The sequence below is a fragment of the Pseudophryne corroboree genome, chromosome 3 (assembly GCF_028390025.1).
Source record: "Pseudophryne corroboree isolate aPseCor3 chromosome 3, aPseCor3.hap2, whole genome shotgun sequence".
Lineage (NCBI taxonomy): Eukaryota > Metazoa > Chordata > Amphibia > Anura > Myobatrachidae > Pseudophryne > Pseudophryne corroboree.
Genome location: NC_086446.1, coordinates 46,071,982 through 46,097,364, shown reverse-complemented (window position 1 = coordinate 46,097,364; position 25,383 = coordinate 46,071,982). Strand labels below are relative to the sequence as shown.

At 47.4% G+C, this 25,383-nt stretch overlaps 2 protein-coding genes across 2 annotated transcripts in view; both read left to right on the top strand.

Annotated features, from left to right (window-relative positions):
• LOC135054684 (zinc finger protein with KRAB and SCAN domains 7-like) overlaps positions 1–25,383 on the top strand; it is a 234,721-nt gene that overhangs the window by 31,548 nt on the left and 177,790 nt on the right. The window lies entirely within an intron of this gene.
• The window catches only part of LOC135054687 (oocyte zinc finger protein XlCOF7.1-like), a 69,252-nt gene continuing 67,101 nt past the window's right edge, over positions 23,233–25,383 (top strand). The window contains exon 1 of the mRNA XM_063957951.1: positions 23,233–23,447. The gene's annotated coding sequence lies outside the window, so the exon portion shown is untranslated. The remainder of the gene's footprint in view (positions 23,448–25,383) is intronic.

The following is a 25,383-nucleotide window of genomic DNA, read 5'->3' as shown; positions in this document are numbered from 1 at the left end:
GATATTTATGTGAAGTGATGTCTCCAGGCTTGACCATAAGCCCTGGAAATTCCTTCCCTGTGTGACTGCTCCCCAGCCTCTCAGGCTGGCATCCGTGGTCACCAGGACCCAGTCCTGAATGCCGAATCTGCGGCCCTCTAGAAGATGAGCACTCTGCAACCACCACAGGAGGGACACCCTTGTCCTTGGTGACAGGGTTATCCGCTGATGCATCTGAAGATGCGACCCGGACCATTTGTCCAGCAGGTCCCACTGGAAAGTTCTTGCGTGGAATCTGCCGAATGGGATTGCTTCGTAGGAAGCCACCATTTTTCCCAGAACCCTTGTGCATTGATGCACTGAGACTTGGCTCGGTTTTAGGAGGTTCCTGACTAGCTCGGATAACTCCCTGGCTTTCTCCTCCGGGAGAAACCCCTTTTTCTGGACTGTGTCCAGGATCATCCCTAGGAACAGAAGACGAGTCGTCGGAACCAGCTGCGATTTTGGAATATTGAGAATCCAACCGTGCTGCCGCAACACTACCTGAGATAGTGCTACACCGACCTCCAACTGTTCCCTGGATCTTACCCTTATCAGGAGATCGTCCAAGTAAGGGATAACTAAAACTCCCTTCCTTCGAAGGAGTATCATCATTTCGGCCATTACCTTGGTAAAGACCCGGGGTGCCGTGGACCATCCAAACGGCAGCGTCTGAAACTGATAGTGACAGTTCTGTACCACAAACGTGAGGTACCCTTGGTGAGAAGGGTAAATTGGGACATGAAGGTAAGCATCCTTGATGTCCAGAGACACCATGTAGTCCCCTTCTTCCAGGTTCGCAATCACTGTTCTGAGTGACTCCATCTTGAATTTGAACCTCTGTATGTAAGTGTTCAAAGATTTTAGATTTTAAATCGGTCTCACCGAGCCGTCCGGCTTCGGTACCACAACAGTGTGGAATAATACCCCTTTTCCTGTTGCAGGAGGGGTACCTTGATTATCACCTGCTGGGAATACAGCTTGTGAATGGCTTCCAAAACTGCCTCCCTGTCGGAGGGAGACGTCGGTAAAGCCGACTTTAGGAAACGGCGAGGGGGAGACGTCTCGTATTCCAATTTGTACCCCTGAGATACCACCTGAAGGATCCAGGGGTCTACTTGCGAGTGAGCCCACTGCGCGCTGAAATTCTTGAGAAGGGCCCCCACCGTGCCTGAGTCCGCTTGTAAAGCCCCAGCATCATGCTGAGGGCTTGGCAGAGGCGGGAGAGGGCTTCTGTTCCTGGGAACTGGCTGATTTCCGCAGCCTTTTTCCTCTCCCTCTGTCACGAGGCAGAAATGAGGAACCCTTTGCCCGCTTGCCCTTATGGGAACGAAAGGACTGCGCCTGATAATACGGCGTCTTCTTATGTTGAGAGGCGACCTGGGGTAAAAACGTGGATTTCCCAGCTGTTGCCGTGGCCACCAGGTCTTAAAGACCGACCCCAAATAACTCCTCCCCTTTATAAGGCAATACTTCCATATGCCGTTTGGAATCCGCATCACCTGACCACTGTCGTGTCCATAACCCTCTTCTGGCAGAAATGGACAGCGCACTTACTCTTGATGCCAGTCGGCAAATATCCCGCTGTGCATCACGCATATATAGAAATGCATCTTTTAAATGCTCTATAGGCAATAATATACTGTCCCTATCTAGGGTATCAATATTTTCAGTCAGGGAATCCGACCACGCCAACCCAGCACTGCACATCCAGGCTGAGGCGATTGCTGGTCGCAGTATAACACCAGTATGTGTGTAAATACATTTTAGGATACCCTCCTGCTTTCTATCAGCAGGATCCTAAAGGGCGGCCATCTCAGGAGAGGGTAGAGCCCTTGTTTTGACAAGCGTGTGAGCGCTTTATCCACCCTAGGGGGTGTTTCCCAACGCACCCTAACCTCTGGCGGGAAAGGATATAATGCCAATAACTTTTTAGAAATTATCAGTTTTTATCGGGGGAAACCCACGCTTCATCACACACCTCATTTAATTTCTCAGATTCAGGAAAACTGCAGGTAGTTTTTCCTCACCGAACATAATACCCCTTTTGGTGGTACTCGTATTATCAGAAATGTGTAAAACATTTTTCATTGCCTCAATCATGTAATGTGTGTCCCTACTGGAAGTCACATTTGTCTCTTCACCGTCGACACTGGAGTCAGTATCCGTGTTGGCGTCTGTATCTGCCATCTGAGGTAACGGGCGCTTTAGAGCCCCTGACGGCCTATGAGACGTCTGGACAGGCACAAGCTGAGTAGCCGGCTGTCTCATGTCAACCACTGTCTTTTGTAAAGAGCTGACACTGTCACGTAATTCCTTCCAACAGTTCATCCACTCAGGTGTCGACCCCCTAGGGAGTGACATCACTATTACAGGCAATTTGCTCCGCCTCCACATCATTTTCCTCCTCATACATGTCGACACAAACGTACCGACACACAGCACACACACAGGGAATGCTCTGATAGAGGACAGGACCCCACTAGTCCTTTGGGGAGACAGAGGGAGAGTTTGCCAGCACACACCAGAGCGCTATATATATACAGGGATAACCTTATATAAGTGTTTTTCCCCTTATAGCTGCTGTATTGTTAATACTGCGCCTAATTAGTGCCCCCTCTCTTTTTTAACCCTTTCTGTAGTGTAGTGACTGCAGGGGAGAGCCAGGGAGCGTCCCTCCAACGGAGCTGTGAGGGAAAATGGCGCCAGTGTGCTGAGGAGATAGGCTCCGCCCCCTTCTCGGCGGCCTTTTCTCCCGCTTTTCAGTGTAATCTGGCAGGGGTTAAAATTCATCCATATAGCCCTGGGGTCTAAATGTGATGTATTTTCGCCAGCCAAGGTGTTTTTATTGCTGCTCAGGGCGCCCCCCCCCAGCGCCCTGCACCCTCAGTGACCGAAGTGTGAAGTGTGCTGAGGAGCAATGGCGCACAGCTGCAGTGCTGTGCGCTACCTTGGTGAAGACAGGTTGTCTTCTGCCGCCGATTTTCCGGACCTCTTCTTGCTCCTCGATGCAGTGAGCCTGTTGCCAGCAGGTCTCACTGAAAATAAAAAACCTAAAGCTAAACTTTTCACTAAGCAGCTCAGGAGAGCCCCTAGTGTGCACCCTTCTCGTTCGGGCACAAAAATCTAACTGAGGCTTGGAGGAGGGTCATAGGGGGAGGAGCCAGTGCACACCAGGTAGTCCTAAAGCTTTACTTTTGTGCCCAGTCTCCTGCGGAGCCGCTATCCCCCATGGTCCTTACGGAGTTCCCAGCATCCACTAAGACGTCGGAGAAATAACATTAAAAACTCATGTCGACCTTTTGACCTGTCGACCTAGAACATGTCGACCTAAACACCCTGTCGACCTAGACCCCCTGTCGACCTAGTTACTGTCGACCAATAGTGGTCGACCTAGACATTGTAGACCTTGTTACTGTCGACCTTCAATACCACACCCGGACCACGTAGCCGCCTTGCACAATTGTTCTGCGGATGCGCCACGGCAGACCCCCCAAAAAGGTCCAACAGACTGAGTAGAATGGGTTTTCATAGCAGCAGGAGCTGGGTGTCCAGCCTGCGCATAAGCTTGTGCAATCACCATTCTAATCCATCTGGCCAAGGTTTGCTTATTCGCAGGCCAGCCACGTTTGTGAAAAACAAAAAGTACAAAAAGGGAATCTGACCTACGGATAGAGGCAGTCCTTTCCCCATAAATATGGAGAGCCCGTACCACATCCAAAGATCGCTCTTTGGAGGACAAACCAGAAGAGAGGAAGGCCGGAACAACAATCTCTTGGTTAAGGTGAAAAGATGATACCACCTTAGGCAAATAACATGGGCGAGTTCTAAGAACTGCCCGGTCACCGTGAAAAATCAGAAAGGGTGGGCGACAGGACAAAGTGCTTAAGTCTGACACCCTCCTAGCAGAGGCAATGGGCAACAGAAAAACGACCTTCAGCATAAGGCATTTAAAGTCCACAGACTCAAGAGGTTCAAATAGAGACTCTTGTAGGGCATTCAGAACAAAAGACAGATCACATGGAGCCACAGGAGGGACATAGGGAGGCTGAATCCGTAAAATATCCTGAGTGAAAGTATGAACGTCAGGAAGAGATGCAATTTTCCTCTGGAACCATACTGACAAGGCAGATATATGAACCTTGAGGGAAGCCAGACGAAGGCCTACGTCTAGGCCTTGTTGTAGAAAAGTCTGGAAGTTCTGAAAGTATATGCATCATAGTTCTTACCAGCACACCAGGTGAAGTAAGAATTCTAAACCCTGTAATAAATCCAAGCTGAAGCTGGTTTACAGGCTTTTAGCATAGTTTGAATGACCGCCTCAGAGAATCCTTTGGCTCTCAGGAATGAAGCTTCAAGAGCCTCGCCATCAAAGCCAGTCTTGCCAGGTCTGGGTAGACACAAGGGCCCTGAACGAGGAGGTCTGGGCGTTGAGGAAGTAGAAGAGGACGCTCTATCGAGAGACCCTGAAGGTCTAAGAATCAATGCCATATGGGCCACGCTGGAGCGACTAGAAGTAGTATTCCTCCTTCTTGCTTGAACTTCCGTAGAATCATGGGCAGAAGTGACACCGGAGGGAACATGTAGGGCAGCCGAAAGTGCCATGGAATTGCCAGTGCATCCACGAATGCTGCTTTCGGATACCTTGTCCTTTCTCTGAAGACCGGAACCTTGTGATTGTGTCGAGACTCCACCAGGTCTACAGCTGTTAGGCCCCACTTGTCCACTAGGAGTTTAAAGACTTCAGGATGAAGACTCCACTCTCCGGTGTGTACGTCCTGACGACTGAGGGAGTCCGCTTCCCAGTTGAGGACCCCCGGAATGAACACTGCCGATATTGCTGGCAGATGGCGTTCCACCCATTGAAGGATTTTTGACACTTCCATCATTGCCATGCGGCTTCGAGTGCCACCTTGATGATTTATGTACACCTCTATGGTGGCGTTGTCTGATTGTACTTGAACATGCCTTTTCTGTAGAAGAGGCAGGGCAAGTGTGAACGCATTGAACTCTGCCCACAATTCCAGAATGTTTATCGGGAGGAGAGATTCCTCCCTGGTCCACTGACCCTGGAGAGAGTGTTGCTCCAACACTGCGCCCCAACCCCGCAGGCTGGCATCCATCGTTAGGAGTACCCAGTTGTAAATCCAGAAGGGACGGCACCTGCTCAACTGTTGATCCTGTAGCCACCAGCTCAGTGACAGATGAACCGCCGGAGTCAAGAAAACAATTTGAGACCTGATCCAATGAGGCAGGCCGTCCCACTTGGAAAGGATTAACATCTGCAGAAGGTGGGAATGAGATTGAGTTTACTCTACCATGTCGAAAGTCGAAACCATGAGGCCTAGTACTTGCATCGCCCAGTGTATCAATACTCTTGTGCGAGAGAGAAAGCATCTGATCCTGCCCTGAAGTTTCAGGATCTTCTCTGGAGACAAGAACAATCGTTGGTTGTGTGTGTCCAACAGTGCCCCTAGGTGCACCATGCTTCGAGCAGGGACCAGCGAGGACTTTTTCCAGTTGATGATCCACCCGTGGGCTTGTAGGAATTGGACCGTCAGTTCCAGATGACTGAGGAGAACCGCCGGGGAGTTTGCCAGGATCAGTAAATCGTCCAGATACGGCAAGATACTGATACCCTGAGGGGGGAGAATGACCGTCATCACAGCCATGACCTTGGTGATGATCTGAGGAGCCGTGGTCAGTCCAAAAGGCAAAACCTGGAATTGATAATGTAGGTTGCCAATAGCAAACAATGCACATTTATTAGCAAGCTGATCAATCAGATTGTGATGTCACTCAGGTGCTAAAAGGGAGGGGTAATTCTGGGTAAGAGGAAAACATTTTGCTATCCTTGATGCACACTGAGTGAGAAATAGCACTACATAAAATCAGATAATACAGAGATCTTAGTTGCGTATATCTGCAAATATAGGGTTTAGCCCCCAGGCCGAATGGCAAGGCGTCTCTGTCACTGGGGGTCCCTAAGTGTGGGTCTAGGGTGCGGGACCCCATCATGTTGGCACAGGCCGGCTACCCCAGGGCAGCACACAGGTGAAAATTAATAAGGGTTAATAAGAAGCACATAAGTGCTATGTAAGTGAGGTGTGATTAAAGTAATCTCCTATATAATAGCCCTGTGATTTTCTGTGCCTGGCCCTCTAACGCTGGGCGTGGCTAGGAGCTCTCATTGGGTTAGTGGCAGGTCTATCACACCCAGTCCACAGCTGATTAGGTGAGAAACGCCCTCACACACAGGTTACTTCCAATGGGAGGCTCTGCCCTTTGCCTGCTGTGTTTTCACAGAGCAGGATTAGCAATGGGGCTGATGGAGCTGCAGCTCCAGCCCCACACCCCAAAATAGTCCCCCTGCATCTGCAGCAACACACCCTCCAACAATTTACACATAAACACTGATGCACATTCGAAAAGGGGGCGTGTCCACGGATACAACACCGTGACCACGCCCCTTTTCCTGTACTTTCAATGGAAGCTTGGAGAATCAAAAACCGGTACAGACCATAAAAAAAAGGGACTGTACCTGCCAGGAAGGTGCAGCTGGAGGGTATGCCACTGCATCTGCAGCAAGTCTCTGCGCTGTACATAGGGGGAAAACATCCTTTTGCTGCAGCGTCCTATGGGGCTCATTCCAAGTTGATTGCTAGCTGCATTCGTTCGCTGTGCAGCGATCAGGCAAAAACGCTGCACTTCTGCGCATGCATATGCAGCGCAATGCTCACGTGCGGCGTACTATTACAACGAACGAGGGTCTAGCGATACTTTTCAGTCGCACAGGCAGCCGCAGAGTGATTGACAGGAAGAGGGCGTTTCTGGGTGTCAACTGACCGCTTTCAGGGAGTGTTCGGAAAAACGCAGGCGTGGCTGGGCGAACGCAGGGCGTATTTGTGACGTCAAATCAGGAACTGAATGGTCTGAAGTGATCGCAAGCGCTGAGTAGGTCTGAAGCTACTTTGAAACTGCACAAAATATTTTTGGACCCACTCTCCGATCCCTTCGTTCGCACTTCTGCTAAGCTAAAATACACTCCCAGCGGGCGGCGGCAAATCGCGTTTGCACGGCTGCTAAAAACTGCTAGCAAATGATCAACTCGGAATGACCACCAATGTCTTGCTGCCAGTCCACCTGCCCCCTATTTATTAATAATAATCATTGCAATAAAATTTTGCATTTTAAGTGAGGTTCTTTGCATAGTTATGGCCATAAGTAACTGCTTGCCCACCCCGTCCAGGTGACCTCATTAGTCGGGCAAGTCCCTAACATTTTGGGGGGTACAAATCTAGGGTGCGGGACCCCCCAAAATGAAGCAGCTGAGTGACCCCAGGGCAACACAAAGGTGAACAAAATATATAGTGAAAAAGTGAAAATAGTGAGGGAGGCTGCTGAAAAGAGCAGGGGTAAATTAGTGAGAGGTAATGAAGTGAGAGATAAAGTAGTGAGAGGTAAAGTAGTGAAAAGTGAAGGAAGGAAATTAATTACATGGTAATGTTTGAATTGTGCACCTGCAACCTTTTCCTTTGTATGAACTTCTGCATTGTACCTGCGACTGAGTGTGCCTGTAGCTGCTGTGTGGATTCCATTCTTGTGTATCACACGTATTGCTATCACTATATTCTGTTCCCTGGGTCTCATATACAGTGCTACACAGGATATACTGTTTTGTATTTTTCACTGTGTTTTTCAGTCACCTCACACCACTTAAATCCTCTGTTTGTGCTTTGTAGTTACTGTCACATAACATAGGGGGTTATTTGCAGATTTTGTATTTGTCTGGCTATATTGTACTGTTACGCCCTAAGGCTACATTCCCTGTAATGTCTGCTACACAGGGCGGGAAATACGCAGATGCTCCTGCCTCATGCAGTGCTGGCTCCACGGATATACCTGAGGGAGAAGTTTCAGCTGAGGGTTCAGGCACTGGGTGATAGACTCCTTCAAGTCAGCTCGCAGCACCTGTGGCCAATCAGGACCCACCTTGGGCAGCATTTTCAAGTATGCTGACTATGCTTGTAACACGCCTTACGCCCCCTGTGGGACCTCCTGTGCCATTACAGCCACATATTGTCCCTGTAGTTAATCTGCCCTGGGCGGATACTCTGTCTAACCAGTTACAACAATTACATCAATCTGTGGTTAAACGAAAGTCTACCCCACATCCTTCTGGGGCCAAGGGGTCATCTAAGCAGGCCATTTCTTCCTCACAATCCACTAATATTTTGGATAATTCGTCCGATGAGGATGGGTATTATACTGATCCGTTAGACACTGAAACAGTTGCTTCCGATGAGGAATCTACAATTCAGGTTGATGTTCCTGACTTAGTGGAGGCTATCAAGCTGATTCTACAGATTGATGATGAGATGGAGCCTCCTGCTACGCCTAAGAAACCTGATAAATTCAAATGTCAGAAGTAAAGTAGTTTTACCACATTCTGACCTTTTAATTGACATATGTCAGGAATCCTGGTCGTCTCCAGCAAAGAAATTTTCCCTGTCTAAAAAGATGCTAGCTCGTTATCCTATCCCTGCGCAATTGAGTAACAAGTGGAAAACTCCACCGCCGATGGACTCTCGTGGCACGTCTCATGGTGTCCTCTACTCTTTCTGTCACCACCGTCACCTCCCTGAAGGAACCGACGGATAAGTGTGTGGAGGGATGCCTGAAGTCTATTTGCACTCTTACATAGACCCACTATGGCAGCCTCCTGGGCTGTAAAAGGAATTGAAGCATGGGTTCAGGCAATTGAGGAGCTATCTCAGGATTTTTCTAACACTGCCAGACAATATCTGTCGTATATTACCACAGCCTCCCACTATATTCAGAAGGCGGCCTCTGGAGCAGGCGTAATGGCAGCCAAGGCGTCTACTACATCTATCCTGGCTCGCCGGATTCTGTGATTAAGGTCCTGGAAGGTGGATCTGGACTCTAAGAAGACCTTGGAGGTGCTTCCTTTTAAGGGAGACATAATATTTGGCGAGGATTTGAACAAGATTGTGAATGACTTGGCGACGGCCAAGACTGCGTTTCTCCCAAGTACTAATCCTTCTGTTCCAAAGGCTAAGAGTACCACTTTTCATTCCTTTCGACCTCCAGGTAAAGTAAAAGGTTAGGCGTACCTGAGACAGGCTCGTTCTTCCAAAACCACTTAGCCCAAATCTAAACAATCTTGGGCCACCCGTCAGCATGCTTCAAAACAAGACAAGCCTGCTGCATGATGGGGCAGGCCTCCCCCTGGGGGACCTCAGGGTGGGAGGCCAACTTCTGCAGTTCGCCCAGGCCTGGTTAAAGACCACTTCTGATGCCTGGGTGCGGGAAGTTGTCTCTCATGGGTACACAATCTCTTTCAAAAGATGTCCCCCTCACCAGTTTTGCACAACGGTTATCCCTTCGGATCCGTTGAAAGCGCAATCCTACACTTGGTTGTGAAATCCCTCCTGGACACAGGAGTAGTATTGCCAGTACCGCTGTCTCAGAGAGGCAAGGGATACTATTCGAACCTGTTTCTAATTCCGAAGCCAAATGGGTCTTTCCGGCCTATACTCAAACTCAAATCTTTGAACAAATTTGTGATAGTATCCAAATTCTGTATGGACACTCTGCGGTCTATTGTACTGGCCATGGAGCCCAAGTACTATATGGTATCCCTGGACATACAGGATGCTTACCTGCATATACCTATTGCAATGTCGCATAAGCAATATCTGTGGTTTGCTATTGGCAAGAGAAAAGCATTTTGCTATTCCGATGCACACTGAGTGAGAAATAGCAATACATAATAATCAGATAATACAGAGATCTTAGTTGCTTATATCTGCAGATTTAGGGTTAACCCTATATCACAATCTGATTGAGCAGCTTGCCAATAAATGTGCATTGTATTTCAGAGATGCATGGGTCAGCATTAGGAGGAATTGCTGACTCCATTGAAGAAGTTAGGGGTGTCTCCGGGTAAGCTGGCTCTCAGATGCTGTAGGAGCCATTATCATGTGGCCTTACACTGGGCTATCAGACACAGACATATTTGTTATTATTTATGGGGTGGGTTTGCGGTGCGATTTCCCCTGTGTTGGTGCAGCTGAGCTGCTTCAGGTCGGCACACCCCAACACCTTATTAACACTTTATTTTTCCCTATCACTTTGTATATATTTTTGTACTAGGTGATTCATCGCGCCCTACGGGCGCTCTTCACACCGTCATAAGGGGCTGCGCCCCCTTAACCCTTGCACACCCTTGTGGCGTGGAATATTTTTATTATATGGAGTATTACATCCAATCATAATTGTGTGAGTGGTTAAATTTGCACGGACAAAGGGCGTGCAATGGTTAAGGGGTCGTAGCCCCTTGCAACGGCGCGAACAGCGCACGCAGGGCCTGGTGAATCACCTAGTAAGTGCTGTGGTTGGGGGAGTAGGGGGTGCGGGGAAGAGGCGGATGGGATCCTGGGGTGCCATGGGATGGGCGGTTGTGGTGGGGTCGCAGGTAGGGGAGGGTGCGTGGGTGCTGCGGGTGGTGGTCCGAACCCGCTTCAGGTGGGGGAGGAGCAGTTGCGGGGTTGCCCCAGGTGGGGGAGGGGTGGACGCAGTGGTGCGGCGGGAGGTACGGGGTCGCTGCGGGTGGGGGAGGGGGTCCAGAGCTATCGCGGGTGCTGGAGGGGGAGTGTGGGGGTGCCGTGGATGGAGCTCGGAGGTACTGTGAGTGGGGGAGGGGCGGGTAATGCTTCTCCTGTCAGAAGCTAAGCTGCTGTCCTCCCTTGGGCAGTGGCTCTGCCGGAGACTCGCACAGCAGGCAGTCACTATTGTTTGCGCCGGTGTCCCAACGCGCCGCATTACAGGGAAGAAGATGTACGCAATAAACTACAGGTCCCAGCAGCTCTATGGGGCGGAATGCTTCGGCGCTAAGGGCTGCTGGGAGCTGTAGTTTATGTAGTGCGTCTACTTCCCTGTAATGCGGCGCGTTGGGACACTGGTGATAACAATAGAGACTGGCTGGCAGAACTGAGTGACTGGCTGAATCAATATGAGAGATTTATGAGAGCTACTGTCAGCATATTTTTTATGGATCAGTGACTCACACTGAGGAAGCCGCCGAGGTTTAAAGGCAGGGAAACGCGTCTGTTTCGTCTCCCACATACACGGTATAGCGGAGATACATTTACCAGCCGTCTGGTTAATAATATACCCGAGTGCAAAGAGGGGCACAAGGTGGAGAAGTGACCATATACTCCTGAGAAAGCTGATGGTGAGCAAGCAGCCGGGAGGAACATCGTTGGCATAGAGGTGATCTACGGACTCCAGCCGGGGAGGGTAATCATCCAACTGCGGTGAAATAGGTTTGCTGACTGATCCATAAAAAATATGCTGAGATATATTATCTGCTGACAATAGCTCTGGATTTAGCATAGACTATTTTTGCATGGCCACGCATGACTGCTTATTATCAAACTAATTTGGCAGTTAAAACTCACAAAAAGCTATTAATTCCATTACTAAAGTAACAGGCATTTATCAACTGCAAAGAAAGGAGCTTTCAAGAGCATGCTTTTATTGCTACATTGGACATGTGGACTGAACAGTAAACTTGTAGCCATAATAGAAAGTATCATTCAAGGACTTTTATACAAAGACTTGGTTTGCAGTTATATTACAGTTTTTGCAGGTCACTGTCTGTATGGATGGGTGTAATGTATATGTGTTTTACTAAAATGTGAGTCAATTTTATTGATACTGGCCGGTATTAACTTTAGTTTTCATAATTAACCATTTAATAATAAAATCTACTACAGATCAAATTAGCACTTTCCTTTTGCTTTTTCTTGTTCTACTGATTAGGAGGGGTTTATAAACCAATTACCCCTGGGAAAGCAGCAATTTCTTCTGTGCAATAAAGGCACCTGTGGTTTTTTGGTTTTGTTCTTCAATGTTTGTTCACTTTTTTTTTTTTACTGTTCAGAAATCACTTTGTCCTTTACACCACGGCTACACTGCACTAAATGTAAAGATATAGGGGTATATGCGAATCGCGGCAATTTTTCGGCCGTTTTTTAATTCAACACAATTCGACCGTCTAATTTCGGCAAGTGGGTGTCAAAATTGACCATATTCAATAAAAAACGGATTTGACAGTCCCGCTGTCGAAAAACGGCCGATTTAACGGATTTTTATCCGATTTTTTAAAAACGGTAAAAAAACTGTAAAAAACCCGGAAAAAAAATTACGTGGGGTCCCCCCTCCAAAGCATAACCAGCCTCGGGCTCTTCGAGCCGGTCCTGGTTCTAAAAATCCAGGGGGGGAAATGACAGGGGATCCCCCGTATTTTTAAAACCAGCACCGGGCTCTGCGCCTGGTACTGGTGCAAAAAATACGGCGGACAAAAAGAGTAGGGGTCCCCCGTATTTTTTACACCAGCATCGGGCTCCACTAGCTGGACAGATAATGCCACAGCCGGGGGTCACTTTTATACAGCGCCCTGCGGCCGTGGCATTAAATATCCAACTAGTCACCCCTGGCCGGGGTACCCTGGGGGAGTGGGGACCCCTTTAATCAAGGGGTCCCCCCCAGCCACCCAAGGGCCAGGGGTGAAGCCCGAAGCTGTCCCCCCCCCATCCAAGGGCTGCAGATGGGGGGCTGATAGCCTTGAGAAATTTGAAAGAATATTGGTTTTTCCTGTAGTACTACAAGTCCCAGCAAGCCTCCCCGCAAGCTGGTACTTGGAGAACCACAAGTACCAGCATGCAGGAGGAAAACGGGCCCGCTGGTACCTGTAGTTCTACTGAAAAAAAATACCCAAATAAAAACAGGAGACACACACCGTGAAAGTAAAATTTTATTTCATACATGCCGACACATACATACCTATGTTGACCCGCCGACTGCCACGCCCCCCTTGTCACTGAAGAATCCGGGGTACCTGTGAAAAAAATTATACTCACCTCAATCCAGTGTCCGGATCTTTTACAATAATCCTCGTACTTGGCAAAAAAAAAAAAACGAACACCCGAACCAGCCGGACTGAAAGGGGTCCCATGTTTATACATGGGACCCCTTTCCCCGAATGCAGAGACTCCCCCCGTGACTGCTGTCACAGAAAGGTCTCTTCAGCCAATCAGCGAGCGCAACGTCCTGGCACTCTGCCAATTGGCTATGCGCGTCTGCTATCAGACAGCGCATCGCACAGCTCCCTCCATTAGTTTCAATGGTGGGAACTTTGCGTCAGCGTTGAGGTCACCCGCGGTCAGCGGCTGACTGCGGGTAACCCCACCGCTACCCGCAAAGTTCCCACCATTGAAAGTAATGGAGGGAGCTGTGCGATGCGCTGTCTGACAGCAGACGCGCATACAGCCAATCAGGTGAGTGCCACGAAGTAGTGCTTCCTGATTGGCTGAAGGGACCTTCTGTGACAGAAGTCACGTGGGGTCCCGGCATTCGTGGAAAGAGGTCCCATGTGTAAACATGGGACCCCTTTCAGTCCGTTTGGTCCGGGTGTTCGTTTTTTTTGTTTGCCAAGTACGTGGATTATAACCTGGACACTGGATCAGGTGAGTATAATTTTATTCACAGGTACACGTGGATTCTACTTGGACAAGTGGACAGAGGTCGGCGTGTGAACATAGGTAAGTATGTGTGTGTCGACATGTGTGTAATAAAGTTGTACTATCATGGTGTGCGTCTCCTGTTTTTATTTGGGTATTTTTTTCCAGTAGAACTACAGGTACCAGCGGGCACGTTTTTCTCCCGCATGCTGGTACTTGTGGTTCTCCAAGTACCAGCTTGCAGGGGAGGCTTGCTGGGACTTGTAGTACTACTGGAAAAATCAATATTCTTTCAAATTTCTCAATGCTAACAGCCCCCCATCTGCAGCCCTTGGATGGGGGGGACAGCCTCGGGCTTCACCCCTGGCCCTTGGGTGGCTGTGGGGGGGGACCCCTTGATTGAAGGGGTCCCCACTCCCCCAGGGTACCCCGGCCAGGGGTGACTAGTTGGATATTTAATGCCACGGCCGCAGGGCGCTGTATAAAAGTGACCCCCGGCTGTGGCATTATCTGTCCAGCCAGTGGAGCATGATGCTGGTGTAAAAAATACAGGGGACCCCAACTCTTTTTGTCCGCCGTATTTTTTGCACCAGCACCAGGCGCAGAGCCCGGTGCTGGTTTTAAAAATACGGGGGATCCCCTGTCATTTCTCCCCCCTGGATTTTTAGAACCAGGACCGGCTCGAAGAGCCCGAGGCTGGTTATGCTTTGGAAGGGGGAACCCACGCCATTTTTTTTTCAGGATTTTACCATTCCATTTAAAAAAAATATATATATATTTTTAAAAATATATAAATAATACTTGTGCCTCCAAAATAGACAAACCAAGTACCTAATTCCTTCTAATATAAATAGATATGCTATTACCAATAAAAAAAAACACCAAAAAAAACATGTTTTACATTTTTTGTATTAGATTCCCCCACCAAAGTGGGGGAATTGACGAATTTACTGTCTAAAAGCACTGTTGTCGAATTTCCAAACTTCAATTGAATATACTTTTGGCGAATTGCCGTATTTGTACCATTGCAGAAATGTCGAATTCGACAAATGTCGAATTTCAAAAAGTCGAATTTTGAAAGTCCGTTTTTTTGACGGAAAGTACTGAATTGCATTGTCGATTATTTTTTTGGGCCAAAAAAGTCCCGTTTTAAGTCAATTTCGGGAATTCGACCGCAATTGCATATACCCCATAGTAAGTCTGTTTAACGGGCTCTACACACTGGGCGATTTCAGCGATTTTAACGACCAATGATATTATCTTTGGTCGATCTTTCCCCAACGATTTTTGCATACACACTGGACGATATCTATGGCCAAAACGACAGTACAATACATCGTCCAAATTGGATTGCATATATAAGCGATGATTGACCAACGATGAACGACTTGTGGGGATTGGCTTCGTTCATCGTTGGTGCATACACACTGATCGATATGAATGACTTATTGTTCATTTTTTAACGATATCCTTCATATCTATCATGGTTATCACAAAGTGTGTAGGTCCCTTAAGACAGACTACACTTGAATACCAATGGTCCAAATGATTATAGGATATAGGGGCAGATGTATTAAGCCTGGGGAAAGCATAAGGAAGTGATAAACCAGTGATACGTGCAAGGTGATAACTCACCAGCCAATCAGCTCCTGTTAATTTACATATTGGAGCTGATTACCTCATAGACAGCCTGCAACAATAAACTATGGCCCTCATTCCGAGTTGTTCGCTCGCAAGGCGATTATAGCAGAGTTACACACGCTAAGCCGCCGCCTACTGGGAGTGAATCTAAACTTCTTAAATGTGCGACCGATGTATGCGCAATATTGCGATCACAAACGAGTTAGCAGTTTTTGAGTAACTCCAGACTTACTCTGCCTGTGCGATCAGTTCAGTGCTTTTCGGTCCCGGCTGACGTCATAAACACACCCAGCGTTCGGCCAAGCACTCCCACCGTTTCTCCAGACACGCCTGCGTTTTTTCCGGAAACGGTAGCGTTTTCAGCCACACGCCCCTTAAACGCCGTGTTTCCGCCCAGTAACACCCATTTCCTGTCAATCACATTACGATCGCCGGAGCGATGAAAACACCGTGAGTAAAACTACTTTCTTCTTAGTAAAGTTACTTGGCGCAGTCGCAGTGCGAACTTTGCGCATGCGCTCTAAGCGGAATTTCACTGCGATGCGATGAAAATCTCCGAGCGAACAACTCGGAATGAGGGCCTATGATTCACTGAACAACTTCCCCACACAAGAAATACCAATTACAAGCAAGTCATTACATCACAAACTTTAAAAACATAGGGGTATATTTACTAAGCTCCCGATTTTGACCGTGATGGCGTTTTTTCTTCTAAGTGTCATCTCGGTCATTTACTAAACAGTATTTACGGCAGTGATGAGGGCATTCGTATTTTTTTCCTTGTCCAAGTCTAAAATTAAGAATGAATACACCATCGGTCAAATTACGCCTGTTTAGATGTGAATCTCGGTCATTTACTAACCATTCGTAATTGTATTTGCTGCCGCGAAAATGCTTTTGCGGCCGCGAAAAATTACGATTCGCATTTTTTTCCTAAAAAAAAACGCGCCAGCCTTTGAAAACCGCGTTTACATGTGAACTTAATTTTCCATTACTCACACCTGATTTTTTGGGCCTATAAAAGTGTTTCAGCCACATTCTGAACTACTCTCACTCTGAAATGGCGGCTGTAGTGTGTGGCAATGGTTTTTTGTTGGCTGTGGGATACGTTAGACTGCTTCATGAGGCTCCCAGGAATCAGGACCAGGTAAGTGAACATGGCCAACAGGTTGTCCAGGTACCGCGGAGGCTGCGCCAGCCTCGTTTTTTTAAAGGGCGTTTAAACTTAAATGCATTGTCCGATGATAGGGTCATACAGATGTTCCGCCTAAATAGAAACAACATTTTCCACCTGTATGACCTTGTCAAACTGGGCATAGACCCTGAGACAGCACGCTCTCGCTCTGTCTCAGGCCTACACAAACTCCTGGCTGTGTTACACTTTATGGCTACTGGGAGCTTCCAGGCTGTGGCAGGCGACGTCATTGGGATCTCACAGCCCACCTTTTCAAGATATTTGATGCAGGTGAGTCTACAAATACCTATGCGGTTATGGCTAAGTGTTGCTTGTGTAATTTGAAACACCACAGTATTGTAGAGACTACCTAACATGACACTCACCTTAGCTTCTTTAATGTCCACTCAGGTTTTGGATGTGTTGGAGCCACACATTAAAGCCTCAATCTGCTTCCCTACCGAGGAGTCGGAGTGGAGTGCTGTCAGGGTAGCTTTCTATGAGCTTGCTGGCATGCCCAATGTGCTGGGGGCCATAGATTGCACACACGTTCAGCTGAGATCACCTAAGGGCCGCCAGTATATATATACTAATAGGCATATGGATCAATCAACTAATGTCCAGGTGGTCTGTGATGCAAAATTAAAAATTATGAGAGTTGTTGCAGGTTACCCTGGTGCCTGCCATGACTCCTTCATCCTCAGTCAGTCATCGCTCTTCGATAAATTTGAGGAGGGACAAATGCCTGATGGCTGGCTGTTGGGTATGTTGAAAATGTTATGTGTGTATGTCTTTTAACCACAGCCTAGTTTTTGTAGGAGGTGATAGAATAATCTAACATATGTCCTAATGTTGACTATATATGTTTTTCAGGTGATGGGGGTTACGGCTGCTACTCTTGGCTCCTTACTCCATTGTCCCAACCTGATTCTCCTGCTGAACACAGTTATAATCATGCACATAAGGCTACACGGAATGTGATAGAAAGATGTTTTGGGGTGCTGAAGTCACGTTTTCGGTGTCTTGATAAATCTGGTGGCCTTTTGTTGTATAGTCCCTCAAAGGTGACTAGGATTGTGTTCTGCTGCTGTTTTCTCCATAATCTGTGTTTAAGCCAACATCTTGCACATGGTGAGGGAGAAAGCAGCCAGCAAGCAGAGGAGTTAGAACCATCTGGTGACAGTGTCAGTACAAATGTAGGGAGGCAGGTACGTCAAGAAGTGATCCTGCGATATTTTACAGGTTAGTTTTATTATGCTGTAATTAGCCTTCACTAAACACTTTCCTATACTTTCTATTGTGTGTTCTGTTACTTACTGTTTGTTGTTTATAGTGGTGTGTCCATTGTGCTTAGTTGATGCTAACAAAACATTTACAGTCATTACCCTTGAAAAACCTAACATCATACATACAGACCAGCTTCATACATTTTTGAGTCGGACACAGGAATGTGTTTTTAAAACAAAAGCTTTTATTTTTTCTTAACAACAGTTTACTGTTATTTTTTTCTCTTGTGTGTGCTGGGTGCTGGCTCACTGGCACGTGCTCTTGATGAACGCCGGACAGGGGAGGTTACTGGCGTTTGAACAGGGGTTGTGGTTCCAGAGCTGGAGGTAGCTTGATGGCCACCCATGTTAGCAATATTGCTGCTCAGATTATTCAAACTGGCAATCAGCTGAGTGTTTGTAGCAGTGTGGCTGGCTACTATCCTGGATAAGGCCTCATTCACCACTTGATTGTGTTGTATTATCTGTACAAGTGCCTGCTGATGTCGCTGTTGGTCATCTATAATGCGTGTTAAGTTGGCGTTCATTTGACTGTTTTCCGCCCTAATTTGCTCCATAGAGGTCGCCATTCTCCCTACTTGTACTATTAGTCTGCCCGAGTTGCGACTAAGACGCGGAAGATGATGGGGCAGACTGGCAAGGTGTTGTGTGTGTTGGGTGAGGGTGGCATTGCTTTGGGCCTGTTGGCTTGTCCAACTTGCCCAAAAGTCGTCAGGAATTTGGGTTTGGGGCGGAGCTTGTGCCAGTTGTGGACTGCTGGTTGGTTGGGGTATATCCTGCAACTGGATTGGCATGCTTGGATCAACAGCTGTAAGTTGCAGTGTGAATGATGGCTGTTGTTCTGGTCCCTGCTGCTCGTCACCGGACATCAAGTTGGGCTCTGTATGGGGGAGGCAACATGCAATGTTGTTTGTTTTTAAATTTGGCGTGGCTAATACAACACATTAATACATTCCTAATAAGACATTTTTGTAATATTACCTCTTGTTGTTCTCTACGTTAACAATTTTGCACTTTTTTCAAACATAAACCCCACACAGGCACAGACATTGTCAAATTTGCATATTCCTCACCTAACTAACTTCCCTCCACAACATTACACTGTTAGATTCCCTCCCCTCACCACGAGATAGACTACTTACCTGTATAGTGCCGAGGAGCAGAGCAAGTAAGCCATCTACATACTGGACAGGGACGATGTGTGATCACTATTTTGGCTTTTGGGTTTTGAACTAAAATTTAATTGACTTCATAATTTTGAACAATGAGAACGTGTGTGTGCTTAATGTATCCTCAAATCTGTTTTTTACAAACAACTAGATTGTCTAGACCATCCACTAAGACCTTATTTATTTTAAGCAAATCACCTTGAGCAATTGAAGACATTACATCACATTGATTGCAGGGGAAAACATGTAAACTCCAAACCAACTAACAACATCATAAATGTACTGTGTATATTATTGCTTATGTGTTTTTTATCCAATTTTACTCACCAGATAACTGAGGTGATCTGGGCTCATCACTCTGCGAACTCGCCAATAGTGCCAGTGGTGGCTGGGATGACACTGCCGATAGCCTTCGCCTGGGTGGGGATGATGGAGGTGCAGAATCAGACCCAAGACGCCGAGTCTTAGTTGGCCTCCTGGGTAAGTGGCCCGAGCCCTGTGATGGGCGCCTTACAGGAGGTCGGCTTCCAGAAGCAGAACCTAGGTGGAAATGTAAAAATTAATATTTTGAACTTCTATGTGTTTTCAGAATATGTGACTACAGTGAAGACTTACCTGCAACACCGGCATCATCACGACTGGTCTGAGGCCTGTCTGGGCGGCTGGTCTGTGTGACTGTGAAAAAAGGAACACCAACATTATTTTTTTTTTTTTTTTAAAAAGGACCCAGTGAAAACCATTGATGTACTGTAAGCATATATTTGTTTTGGTTTCCACAACAATAAAAAGCTTAAGAGCGTCAATTTTTTTTTTTGGAGTAGAAAATCAAAATGTAATTCATGTGGGCCACACTTTTTTTTCTCTGCAAACATAAATGTTTAAAAATATTGCAGAGATTCAGTACTTTCCAAGTTAAACAAAATGTAATGTTTTTAAAATTGACCAGCTTTTAAGTGGTCTGTTTAAGTTAATTCAAAATGAGGCATACAAACAAACACACATGTTACAGCATTATCGCCAAAAATAGGGCCAAAAATTTACAAACAACATATGCAAGCTGAAAAATTTTTTGTAATACAAAAAACACACCTTAAGGGAGCATAGGCCTGCAATCTTTAAAAAAAACAAAAATAAGCCCTAAAAATTGCACAAAAAAATACTAAAAAAAAAAAAAAAATACATTTTAATATCAACATTACCAAACAAACTTACCATCCTGCGTGGGTCGGTCCGAATCCCGGACATGAGTAGCAGACACCACTTCGCCAGGAATCAATGCCCGCACAGGCTCCTCCCAGTCCCGATAGGCGACACGTAAAGGTGGGCCACCTCCGGTCCTACGTGCAGCTTTTGACTCTTTGGCCATCTTGGCCTTGACACGCCGCTTGATATCATAGAAACGCTTGCGGCACGTGTCCTCTGTCCGCCTCACCACACCCTCACTATTGACAGCAAGTATGACTTGCCCCCACAGGGCAGACTTCCTGCGGGAGGACACCCTGGCAGCATCCTGACCAAACAATTGGCGATGGTGCTTCATCAGCTCACGCACCAACGCCATGTTTTCAGCATAGCTGAACTTTATATTCCTGCCAGTCTTGGTAGTGGTGCGTGGCTGCGGAGCCACAACACCATCACTATCACTGGAAAATCCAGCAACAGGCACCCCCTCCTCCTCCTCCTCACTCACCTCCTCCCTCTCACTACCCCCCTCCACCTCACTACCAGCCTCCACCTCACTACGAGCCTCCACCTCACTACCAGCCTCCACCTCACTAACCTCCGCCACCACACTGACCTCTGAGTCGGACATGACAAACAACAGAAAACACTGAAAAAAAAAACACAAAACACACTCCTCCACTACTCCTACTACACACCACACAGCCAACACACACGCTCACTCACTCACAAACAAAGACAAAAGACTGAAAAAAAACAACAAGGACAAAAAAGTTTACAAACTGGTAAAAAACAATACTACAAAGTTCACAAGACTACTAACACACACAGTACAGCACTCAACAATCACCAAACTCCTCTCCAAATCCACCAAAAACTCCACCAAACTCACCAACTCCAAATACACCTTCCTCTCTCCTCTCCACTAGCTAAACCCACGAGGTGCGGAGTGTTTGGGGCGTTTTTATAGTAACATGCACAGACACTCCTCCTTGACGAATACAACCAATCACGGCCGCGTGACGAAAACGAAACTTAGAAGTCAAAACGCGGCCGCAAATTCCAAAACACTGCCGTAACAGACTTGTGACGCAGTCGTAAAAAACCCCCCAACGCGGCCGCGAAAAAACTAAACGCGGCCGCATTCTACAGCAGAAAAGCACGAATGACATCGACATCGGAAGATACAAAAAATACGAATACGAATGCTTAGTAAATGAGTCGTAATCAATTCAAAAAGTTGCAAGATTACACTGTCGATGTCAGTCGCATTTGAACTTGAACATGATTCTGAAAAATACGAATCTTAGTAAATAAACCCCATAGAAGGGTTTGCATAAAGAAAGAAATGTAGTGAGCAGATTGTCCATTTCAGAGTTCAAAAACACAGATGTTAATTACATTTTAACAGCAAATGAATGACATACTTTTGAGGCATCAATGCAGTCCATATGTGGTAGCTTTGGTTTGTAGATGTTTCCCTTCAGTTTAACGCAGGTGTAACACTAATATTATTACTATAATAGCCCTTTTATGCCAGCACTTCCATGGAAGAACTGACATAAATGTTATATAGTAAAGTTTGCCATGTGAATGCAATGATTGCAACTCCTCCCAATACAGTCCAGGCAATAAATTATCTTACACAAACATTACATACCAACATGGCAGACAACAGAATCTTAACAGAGAAAAAAAACATGTTCAATTTACTTATACACTACAACACTGCTATGCAATACAATCCTAGGTAAGGTGACACCACAGGCCGCTCCCCCTGCGGTACAGTGATGTGACAACACAGGCCGCTCCCCCTGCGGTACAGTGAGGTGACACCACAGGCCGCTCCCCCTGCGGTACAGTGAGGTGACACCACAGGCTGCTCCCCCTGCAGTACAGGAAGGTGACACCACAGGCTGCTCCCCCTGCGGTACAGTGAGGTGAAGGTTAATTCTATATCGGAGTGGGAAAAGGGACCTTCTAACGTACCTAGGGGAGGAGACACGTCACCAGGGGGAGGAGCTACGGGCGAACAGAGTACCCGAAAAGTACGCTCGCCACCTGATTACGAAAGGTAATAGTTGGTGGCGTGGATAGTAGAGGATTGCTCCTCCCCCTGACAGAAAAGGTCCCTTAGCCCACTTGAATCTAGCATCAACTGTGTGGTGACACCACAGGCTGCTCCCCCTGCGGTACAGTGAGGTGACACCACAGGCTGCTCCCCATGCAGTACAGTGAGGTGACACCACAGGCCGCTCCCCCTGCAGTACAGTGAGATGACACCACAGGCCGCTCCACCTGCAGTACAGTGAGGTGATACCACAGGCCGCTCCCCCTACGGTACAGTGAGGTGATACCACAGGCAGCTCCCCCTGCGGTACAGTAAGGTGACACCACAGGCCGCTCCCCCTGCAGTACAGTAAGGTGACACCACAGGCCGCTCCCCCTGCAGTACAGTAAGGTGACACCACAGGCCGCTCCCCCTGCGGTACAGTAAGGTGACACCACAGGCCGCTCCCCCTGCGGTACAGTAAGGTGACACCACAGGCCGCTCCCCCTGCGGTACAGTGAGGTGACACCACAGGCCGCTCCCCCTGCAGTACAGTGAGGTGACACCACAGGCTGCTCCCCCTGCGGTACAGTAAGGTGACACCACAGGCCGCTCCCCCTGCGGTACAGTAAGGTGACACCACAGGCCGCTCCCCCTGCGGTACAGTAAGGTGACACCACAGGCTGCTCCCCCTGCGGTACAGTGAGGTGACACCACAGGCTGCTCCTCCTGCGGTACAGTGAGGTGACACCACAGGCTGCAGTATAAGCCATAGCTGATATATAATAACACAGGACACTGCCCGGGGGGACATATTGGGGACAGAGCAGCACATTACTACCTGTTACTAATACTGTCAGGAGATTATTATATATCCCTCATTAGTCACATGACAGCCAGTGTTACTATGGGGAGGGGCGGGGCCTCTTCAGCGTCTCTCTGTAGCCATGGTTACTGTCCCTGAAGGCTCTACCTCCTATTATACTACTGACACGCCCACCCCGCTGCTGTCCCCTCCCACTCACCCCACGTCAGCCAATCGCATCGCACAGCTGTCTTTCCGGCTCCTCCCACCCATTTTCACTATGGCTACAGCTACCGCCCCATCCCATTTAGTGCTGAGACTGACGCACCGAGAAGCCAATCAGGCGGCAGATTATACTTCGGACGTCATGTACATAGTGGCAGCTGCATCACACAGGTCATCAGCATCACTCGAGTAATCAACCTTGGTACAATCAGTGTCCTCATATGGGCGGCGGCCATTTTCCTGTAGTCTCTAATACGTAATAGGTTGTTAGAGCCTAAAGGAGTGACGCAGAAGAGGGGGCGGAGTTAGGGAGTCCTCAGCCGCCTCTTTGGAGATCTTCATTACAACAGGTAACAACTCTATATGATATTATTATATAGGGGAGAGGGGACCGTACAGTGATATATGAGGGGAATAACACAGCTCCCGGCATACACTGATATGTGGTATTATTATTATATAGTGGAGAGGGGACTGTACAGTGATATATGAGGGGGAATCACACAGCACCCGGCACACACTGAACTGATATTTGGTATTATTATATAGGGGAGAGGGGACTGTACAGTGATATATGAGGGGAATAACACAGCCCCCGGCACACACTGATATGTGGTATTATTATTATATAGGGGAGAGGGGACCGTACAGTGATATATGAGGGGGAATAACACAGCCCCCGGCACACACTGATATGTGGTATTATTATTATATAGGGGAGAGGGGACTGTACAGTGATATATGGGGGGGATAACACAGCCCCCGGCACACACTGATATGTGGTATTATTATATAGGGGAGAGGGGACCGTACAGTGATATATGAGGAGGAATAACACAGCTCCCGGCACACACTGATATGTGGTATTATTATTATATAGGGGAGAGGGGACTGTACAGTGATATATGAGGGGGAATAACACAGCTCCCGGCACACACTGATATGTGGTATTATTATTATATAGGGGAGAGGGGACTGTACAGTGATATATGGGGGGGATAACACAGCCCCCGGCACACACTGATATGTGGTATTATTATTATATAGGGGAGAGGGGACCGTACAGTGATATATGAGGGGGAATAACACAGCCCCCGGCACACACTGATATGTGGTATTATTATTATATAGTGGAGAGGGGACTGTACAGTGATATATGAGGGGGAATAACACAGCACCCGGCACACACTGATATTTGGTATTATTATATAGGGGAGAGGGGACTGTACAGTGATATATGAGGGGAATAACACAGCCCCCGGCACACACTGATATGTGGTATTATTATTATATAGGGGAGAGGGGACCGTACAGTGATATATGAGGGGGAATAACACAGCCCCCGGCACACACTGATATGTGGTATTATTATTATATAGGGGAGAGGGGACCGTACAGTGATATATGAGGGGGAATAACACAGCCCCCGGCACACACTGATATGTGGTATTATTATTATATAGGGGAGAGGGGACTGTACAGTGATATATGGGGGGGATAACACAGCCCCCGGCACACACTGATATGTGGTATTATTATATAGGGGAGAGGGGACCGTACAGTGATATATGAGGAGGAATAACACAGCTCCCGGCACACACTGATATGTGGTATTATTATTATATAGGGGAGAGGGGACTGTACAGTGATATATGATGGGAATAACACAGCTCCCGGCACACACTGATATGTGGTATTATTATATAGGGGAGAGGGGACCGTACAGTGATATATGAGGGGGAATAACACAGCCCCGGCACACACTGATATATGGTATTATTATATAGGGGAGAGGGGACCGTACAGTGATATATGAGGGGGAATAACACAGCTCCCAGCACACACTGATATGTGGTATTATTATTATATAGGGGAGAGGGGACTGTACAGTGATATATGAGGGGGAATAACACAGCCCCGGCACACACTGATATATGGTATTATTATATAGGGGAGAGGGGACCGTACAGTGATATATGAGAGGGAATAACACAGCCCCCGGCACACACTGATATGTGGTATTATTATATAGGGTAGAGAGGACCGTACAGTGATATATGAAAGGGAATAACACAGCCCCCGGCACACACTGATATGTGGTAATGATATTACATAGGGGAGAGGGGACCGTACAGTGATATATGAGGGGGAATAACACAGCCCCCGGCACACACTGATATGTACGAGGCTGAAGTTAGCTTCTTATTCGGCCAGCTTCTTATTCACTTCTTATTCAAGCTCCAGCTTCTTATTCACTTCTTATTCAAGCTCCAGCTTCTTATTCAC